The following is an 8,331-nucleotide window of genomic DNA, read 5'->3' as shown; positions in this document are numbered from 1 at the left end:
GCTTTAATATTTTGTCATTCCCAAGGGCTCTGCTTTTGGTGGGTTTTTACATTGTTGCTGTCCATGGTGCTAAAAGGTTGGGTTTTTTGTTTTGTTTTGTTTTTTTCCTCCTTTACCAAAGACTGTTTAATTGCTATTACTTTCAGTCTTGATTCTGAACACATCTATTACGGAAGTTTTCTTAAATGAAACCGTTAATTAAAATTAATCCTTCCCTTCAGTTGTATCAGTTGCCACGTCCGAAGCCCATACATATCCCATTTGTCCCCAAGTGGCTTAATATTAAACCTACACTAACGGTAACTAACTGTAATAAACTAAATATTGACTTAAAATGTACTCTGTGAGTTTAAGTACAATTGAATTTCAGTGGGAATCTGTCAGCTACCCCAGCTGGCAGCAGGCTGCATTAATAAACCATCCCATATAAACTTCAGCTGAAATAAATTACCGCTCATTTCCTCCTATCATTTCACAATATTCCCCGGCTCATCAGCTCCTCGGGTCTCCCACTGTGCAGTGTAGGGGCGGCCAGTTGTACAAGTAGCGCGGATCTCGCCCATTAACAGACTCCCAGCGCAAGGTGCTCCTTAGGCACCTTCCAAAGTTCTCCGGCCCGGCTGAGCAGTGGGGCTGTCTGACTGCACCGACTCTGCACGGACCTTTGCTGGACCGACTGCCTCGGCGGGCCGCAGGGCTGCTGCGCTAGAAGCGAGGGGGCTGCCCCGGTTTGGGATGCCAGGTATTTCCTTAACCCCCCCCCCCCTCCACACGCTGACCCCGCAGTCTGGGGGTGGGAGGCTCCCATTCGCTCCCCGAAAGGCAAAGCAAGCTCTGCCTCCCAAAAGGAGGGAGGGGCTTTCAAAGGCATCCCCGGCCTGGGAAGCTTCTTCCCAGCCAGCCAGGTGAGCGGTGGCGGGAGCCTCGCGGGCGGCGGGCTCTGGCTGGAGCGGGCTCTCGCTAGGCGAGGAAGCGCCCCCCCAGACCGCGCTGCCCCTCCCTTCTGGCGGCGGCAGCGCCCGCTTCTCATTCTCCCTCCGCCCCCACAAGCGCCGGGCTGGGGCTCTCGCCCTCTTGTCTTGGAGGGGCCGGCCCAGAGGGCGCAGGCGGGGGAGCCGGCTGAGGCGCCCTGCTGCGGGCGGGCGGGGCTGGGTGCGGGAGGGTGATGGAGCTGAAGCAACTTGAAGACCGCGTCTGGAAAGGTGAGAGGGGCGATGCCTTTGTTACCCTGCCCCTGGGTCGCTCAGCCCGCACGCAGGTTGGTGGGCAGGCGGGACCGAGGGGAGCCCGCCTCTTGCCGGACCTGCCCCTCCCGGGACAGGGCTCGTTGGGTCGCTTGGGGGGGGGGGGGGGGATCTTCCTTTTCGCATCATTATATTTCTGTTTCAGGCAACCGCTTGCTCAGCCTTGCAGGTTGTCGATTGCAAATTGCTCCAGACTCCCCCCGCTGCCTCAAGCAAGCGAGGAGGCGAGAGCGTTATCGGAGCCAGCCTCTGAAATGGGGCGAGCTCGTCTGGACGCTGTCGAGTACCCTTACTGTACTGCTACCTCCTCTCGGCAACTTGGCTGAACTTCCCCCTTGGGAGGAGAAGGCATTTCGGGTGATAGCAAGGCATTGGTGGTGGTTCTGGGGGTGGGGGGGATCTTAATTTTCTGGGTTTTGCTTTAATAGTGAAATAATTAAAGGTATCCAGCTCCTTTAAACCTAATTGCAGAATTCAGCGAGTGACCTGATGGAGCAGTCTCTGGAAGGGAATTATTTAAAAAGCAAAATGCGACCATGCACATTTTTATCCTCTTTGGTGTATTACTGCATTTTGTTTCCACTTCAGCTGAGCCAGTATTCCCCTTAATTTTTCAAACCAAAACTAGTGACAGAATTCATGAAGAAATGGCAGTTGGAAAATGTGCATTTCTTTTAGTTCAGGTACACTTTTAGTTGTGTTTAACTGGTATTGAGTTATGGGATTCCAATATGTAAAACACATTCTCACAAGGTATTATAACACACAACTTGGAAAAAACCAATCTAGTTTGCAAGCCAGGGCTAGCATAAAATGTTGATTTTTTTTTTTTAAATGTTGATGCTAATGGTAAAATTAGTAAAAACTCCATTGTTCTTATATTTAAGAAAAATGTACTAGTAAAGTGTCTCGCTAGTACTGTAAATGCATGTTTTAACAATACCTGTATATTTTGGTCCTGCTATTGATGACAATTAACACAGCAGCAGGCCTTCCATTTTCAATGTTCGTGATCTTGGCCAAAAATTTTCTTCTTGATCAGCTCTTTCAAATGACAAAAAGGGAAAAAGCTTTCACATATACAAACATATAGCTGAAGGAATGCAAGGGCAAGAAATGTTATTTGTACTCAAGATTTCACACAAGTATATAGCTTATTGCTGCTTTTTTGCTTTTTTTGAAAAAAGCAGGTAGTCAGGACCATAGCATTAGTCTTTGTTTTAAAATATTGAGTCAGATCCCTGCTGATTCTAAAGCAGGTGAGCAGCAGCAAAGTTGATAGAACTATGATAATATTCACCAGATGAGGATCTGCTCATTATTATAAGTAAAAACTGATTTTTTTTTAGTACTGAAGTAAGAAACTTCTTCCTGAGTGAAGAACGTGATATTGGACAATTACTGCAGATACGAATGTACAGCCCATGTGTTTGGTCCTGATATTAAGAAGTTGTTGGTGGCGTGGTCTGTACTTGGGTAGTTATAACATAATTGGGGAATAGGATGTTATGTAATTCACTTCACACACTATTAGAGACAGTGATGCTAAGAGTACAGGAGGCTATATTAAGAGGGTAGTTGCTGCACAAAGTATGCTTGGGAAATGAGAACCTTCATTTAAATGGAATTTAACATGGATTTAAATTCATCTTGTATTTAAATACGCATCTTATTTATACTACATATTTGGCTATAGAGAGCTCTTATCCAATAAGATTTAGCTCATATGCAATTTTGTTCTGGCACTGTTAAATGGAAAACAAGACAATGATCTCTTCTGATGAGAAATCTACAACCTTACATCTATATTAGCAATAAATGCTTCTTTCCTCTTCCCTCCCCCATTGACATTTGTCCTTGTGCACAGGAGTGACATATGGCCTATGCATCACTTAAGACTACAAAATAAGGTTTAAGTGCGACTTAAATGGTACACAGGTATGAATTTCAATATTACTTTGCAGGATTGGCATGTAGCTGCAATATTCAAATAACTTTTGGAAAATATTTGCTCTGTATCAGCATAAACCTAGAGTATTGAAGTCACGAGCTATTAATAGTGACACCTATTCAAGTCACTAGTCACTACAGTTTAACAACAGAATTTGCCCCTAAAAGTGTAAACACATTGAATAAATCAAGTTATTGGGAAAACTTAAGTCTATAGCAAGCTACATTGTATGACTGTTGAAGGGAAAAATTGGTTGCCAGTATAGATTTCTGTTATCCTATTTGGTCACAATCTTTGAGAAGTTTGTCTCATCACAATCAGGCAAGGTTGTAGATTTTTAATTTGTTAACTTTTTTTTTTTTAGGCTCAAGTCTTGGATGAGGTAATGCTCCTTACTCATGTCCTTCATTGACCTTAGTGAAGCTGCTCCTTACTCATGTCCTTCATTGACCTTAGTGAAGCTGACACTATCACATCTTCAAATGGGAGAGGTCAGGTTCTTCCATGACTGGCAACTGACATTCAACTAACCAACTGGAAGGCAAGGCTATTGTTTAGAGTATTTTAAACTGCTGTTCTTTCACAGTGAACTGAGCAGTAGAAAAAGGCTTTATTGGAGGTGAGTTCCCTTAGATTCAGATTGTTCTGTGAAATAACTGATCTGATCATCTTAGGGAACTGACATCAGACTAAATCTCTATCCATGGTTCAGCTCTGGGGCTTTCCCTTAGACTTTGAAGGTTGAATGCCTGCTACAGGGGCAGCTGGGGGAGGGAAGGGGGGAACCAAGGAGAGTGGAATGATCCCTTGTGAAGTACTATTGTAAGAGGTGGGAGATCGTCTATACCTGGGAAATGACAAGACCCCGCATACTTAGTGTTTTTGAGTGTGAACTGTTTGTCGTGAATCACTTTGATCTACTGCTGACGTGTATTTTGAAATCTTAGCTCAGTCTTGTAAACTCAAATTGCAAAGGAAAAAAGCAAGAACAAAAAATCCTTAGTGAATGTAATACCCTAGGCTTACGCTTCTGTTTTCTTTTTAAATAAACCTTTCTAAACAACAAACATCCCTTGTTTGGATGCTTCATAAAAGCTTAATTTTACTGGGCTCTGCTCTCCTTCACTGGAATGTAAACACATTCAGTGAGTTCTCTTGGGCTCCTATTTGGTAGGGCTCAAGTGCATTGCTGGACTTTGTGGATGACTTGACTAGGGATGGGGGTGCCAGAGAGCATGATTTGTGCAACAAAATGGTTGATAATATTGATTACTATTGGACATCTGAGATGAATGGGGAAATTCATAACTTGCAGAGTTATTCTTTTGGGCTCTCTGGAAACTCAGGCAGACATTACTAAATCAATTACATTTAATTCACCTTTTCAAAATTGTCTTTGCACCATAACTTCAGAGTAAACTTTATTTAAAAAAAGTGGAGACTTTCAAGAGAATGAAGACACAGTAGGAAAAAAATCTAGCATGCTGTACTACCACTTTTCAGTCCAATGAACGATCTGCTCAAAATAGTCAAATCCCATTTCTGTTAATTGTCAAAGTAAGAGGAGCAGTATTTGACCAGTTCTAAAATATTAATCTTTCCAGTAAGTAAAGAATAAAAAAGCAGCTGGTGTCATGCTAAAAGTACATATAGAACTACATAGTTTTAAAATACCTGAGCTAATGCAGAAGTGTATTAGTAATGAAAGAACATGGACCTAGATTTTTTTAAAAAAATCTATTAGACACTTCTGAATGCAGCAGTGCAATACCTAATTGACTTAGGAGCTTAAATCTAATTTTCATAGTGGATAAGTACTTAGGTGCCTACATGTCATCATTAGCCATTAGAAAGCTAGTTTTCCAAAGTGCCTAAATCCTCTTGAAAATGACATTTACACTCCTACCTCATAGGTTTTGACCCTCAGGGCAGCAAGGCACATATAGCTTTAAAAATCTGGGCCATCAACACATCCTAAAAGAGGTAGGTGTGCATTTGAGTACTTCTCTTGTAAACTACTCTGATGCCACGTCTAACATACCAAACCTTTGAAAAGCTTCAGGTAGCTACTATTTGTCTTGTTTGTTCTTTTGAAAAACTAGCCCCCACCAATGAACAAAATAAAACCCAAACAAATAGCAGAAAAATGAAGTAATGTGTGTTTCTCAAATGTATGAACGGTAGTATTTCTTGCCTTCAAGCCCAACTAGATGAATTCTGGTGTAGTCATTCTGTATAGAATAGTGATAGAAATGTAGTCGTGTTAGTCTGGTGTAGCTGAAACAAAAAACAGGACTATGTAGCAGACTAACACGGTGGTTTATCAAGACAGACCCAAGAGAACCAACAATAGAACACCACTTGTCATCACCTACAGCCCCCAACTTAAACCTGTCCAACACATTATCAATAAACTACAGCCTATACTGGAACAGGATACTAAACTCCGAGAGGCTCTGGGAGACAGACCCATAGTCTCCTAGGGTATGTCTAAATTACCCCCCTAGTTCGAACTAGGGGGGTAATGTATGCATACCAAACTTGCTAATGAAGCCTGGGATCTGAATTTCCCGGGCTTCATTAGCATAAAGCCGGCTCCGCCATTTTTAAAAGCCGGCTTGTTCGAACCCCGTGCTGCGCGGCTACACGCGGCATGGGCTAGATAGTTCGGAATAACTACATAGTTCGAACTATCTGTACGCCTCGTGGAACAAGGTGTACAGATAGATCGGAATGGCTACATAGTTCGAACTATCTAGCCCGTGCCGCGTGTAGCCGCGTGGCATGGGGTTCGAACAAGCCGGCTTTTAAAAATGGTGGAGCCGGCTTTATGCTAATGAAGCACGGGAAATTCAAATCCCGGGCTTCATTAGCAAGTTCGGTATGCATACATTACCCCCTAGTTTGAACTAGGGGGGTAGTGTAGACATACCCCTATAGACAACCACCTAACATCAAAATGATTCTTACCAACAACCACAGGACATACCACACTAATACCAACCCTGCTACCTTCCGTTGGAACAAACCCCGTTGCCATCTTTGTCCACATATTCACTCTGCTGATACCATTAGTGGACCCAATCAAGTGAGTTATAAGATCAAGAACACATTCCTGCACATCCAGAAATATAATTTGCTATCATGTGCCGAAAGTGTCTGTCTGCTATGTACATTGGACAAACGTCTCAGACACTTCGCCAAAGGATCAGTGCCTACAAAACAGATATTAGACAGGATCACAAAGAAAAAAGTTTCTTGCCATTTCAAGCAGAAAGGACATTGTCTCAACGGCTTGATTACCTGCATCCTGCTTCAAAGGCCTTTTAAGAATGCACTTGAAAGAATTATCTGAACTGTCATTCACGCTCAAATTCAAAGCTTTACACTTAAGTTACCTTCTCTCCCCCCCCCCCCCCATCCTCCTTCTGTTCTGAAATTTGGTGTGTCCTTTTCATATGTTCATTTTGTTTTAATTGTATCCTTTGGTGTATATATGGTTGTGACAATTTTATTCCACTATTTGATCTGAGGAAGTGGGTCTGGCCCATGAAAGCTCATCACCTAATAAGCCATCTTGTTAGTCTTTAAAGTGCTACATAGTCCTGTATTTTGATTCTGTATAGAAGTGGTCACCAACCAATCAGGATCTACTGGTAGATTTTGGAGCGTCTGACAGATGATCCTGACTGGTTTGGACAAGAGGCTATTAAGTGCCAGCGTTTCAGCAGCCACTACTGCACATCTCTTGCCCTTTGCCTTGAAGCTGTCCCTTCAGGAGCCTCCTGCTTGTTGTGCAGGGGAGGGAGAGGAGAGATGCTGATGTCAAGGTACCTCCTCTTCCACTTTGTATCCTATCGCCACAGAGCAGGGGGCTGGGGCACAACAGGACTTGAAAGGCAGTTTGCTGGCTGCTTTTGGGAGCAGTGTGGGCCAGGATAGGGGTGAGCCTGCCTTAGCCCTACTGCTCCACCACCCAGGAGCCACTTGAAGTAAACCATGCCCAACTGGAGCCCACATCCCGAAACCCTACCCCACTCATAAACCCCCTCCTACATCCCTAATCCCAAGCACCACTGACTGCATCCAAATGCCCTCCCAGAGCCCCCTCCAACACCCCAACTACCTGCAGCTCAGAGCCCCTCACGCTCCAGATTCCTTAATCCAAGTCCAGAGCCTGCACCCCAGCCTAGTGAAAGGGAGGAGGGATGAATGGGGGGAGGAGGGCTCAGAAGGGGCACAAAGGAGGGTGGAACAAGGGTATTTGAGTTGCAGGTAGATCTTGGATTGCACTTAAATTCAAAAAGTGATCTCACGCATAAAAAGGTTGGAGACCTGCTGTATAGAGAGATAAAGGTAGTTCTAATCAAATACTGAAATACAGAAGTAGTTTAGAGTAACACTTCATATGTCTTTTCTTAAAATATTTGACAAATGTTGGAAGTGGTTTAAAGTGGTGGTTTTTGTGTGGGTATGTGGTCGTTTTTTTTTTTTTTTTTTTTTAACTGGCACGTGGTCAAGTTGACTTTCCTATGCCTTATTTACTCGTAAGGTATTGGCGTGAATTTAGGATACCAAGTTGTTTGCGAATAGCCACGTCTGACATTCCCTTAATTCAGAGATACCTGTTTTGGTCTTTTTTTTTTTAATGCATACCTACCTGCATGTGTCAAAATTCCTTCCGGATAAATAACTGTGATACCAAGAAGAACAGTGCATGCATTTGGTTCCAGTGAGGTGAGTGGCTGACTGATCAGTAAGTTACTCTTGGTTCTTCTGCAGTCAGGAAGCAGAAGAAACTTCTAAAAAGTAAATACTCTACTGCACTGTTTGTTTTCAGTACTTTGTCATTTTTTTTTTTAAAAGTTAGCCTTGGTTAGTAAAGTAAGGCAACTTTCTGGGCTTTTCACTTAAATGTAGATGGTTAAAACAGCATTTATCTTCTGCCCATTACAGTTATAAAATTTAAGTCAATGATAATTTATAAACTCTTGAAAGAACAGCCATAAAATATATTCAGAGTTCGGAGTACTGCAGCATTATGAATAACCCCAATTCCCAGGGTGTTTAAGTCTGAGGTTCAAATAACTTTGTTTACAATGGTAATAAATGGAAACAGAATACAATAAAAATAGA

General features: G+C 42.9%; 1 long non-coding RNA gene across 4 annotated transcripts in view; it reads left to right on the top strand.

Moving 5' to 3' along the window:
• Nucleotides 1-497: 497 nt before the first annotated feature.
• The window catches only part of LOC142826921 (uncharacterized), a 142,927-nt gene continuing 135,093 nt past the window's right edge, over nt 498-8,331 (top strand). For all 4 annotated transcript variants that reach the window (XR_012901188.2, XR_012901192.2, XR_012901191.2 and 1 more), the window contains exon 1: nt 498-742. This is a non-coding gene — a long non-coding RNA (uncharacterized LOC142826921). The remainder of the gene's footprint in view (nt 743-8,331) is intronic.

The sequence above is a fragment of the Pelodiscus sinensis genome, chromosome 1 (assembly GCF_052426305.1).
Source record: "Pelodiscus sinensis isolate ZL-2025 chromosome 1, ASM5242630v1, whole genome shotgun sequence".
Lineage (NCBI taxonomy): Eukaryota > Metazoa > Chordata > Testudines > Trionychidae > Pelodiscus > Pelodiscus sinensis.
Note: the sequence above shows the minus strand (reverse complement) of the source record. Positions and strands in the feature narration are given on the sequence as shown.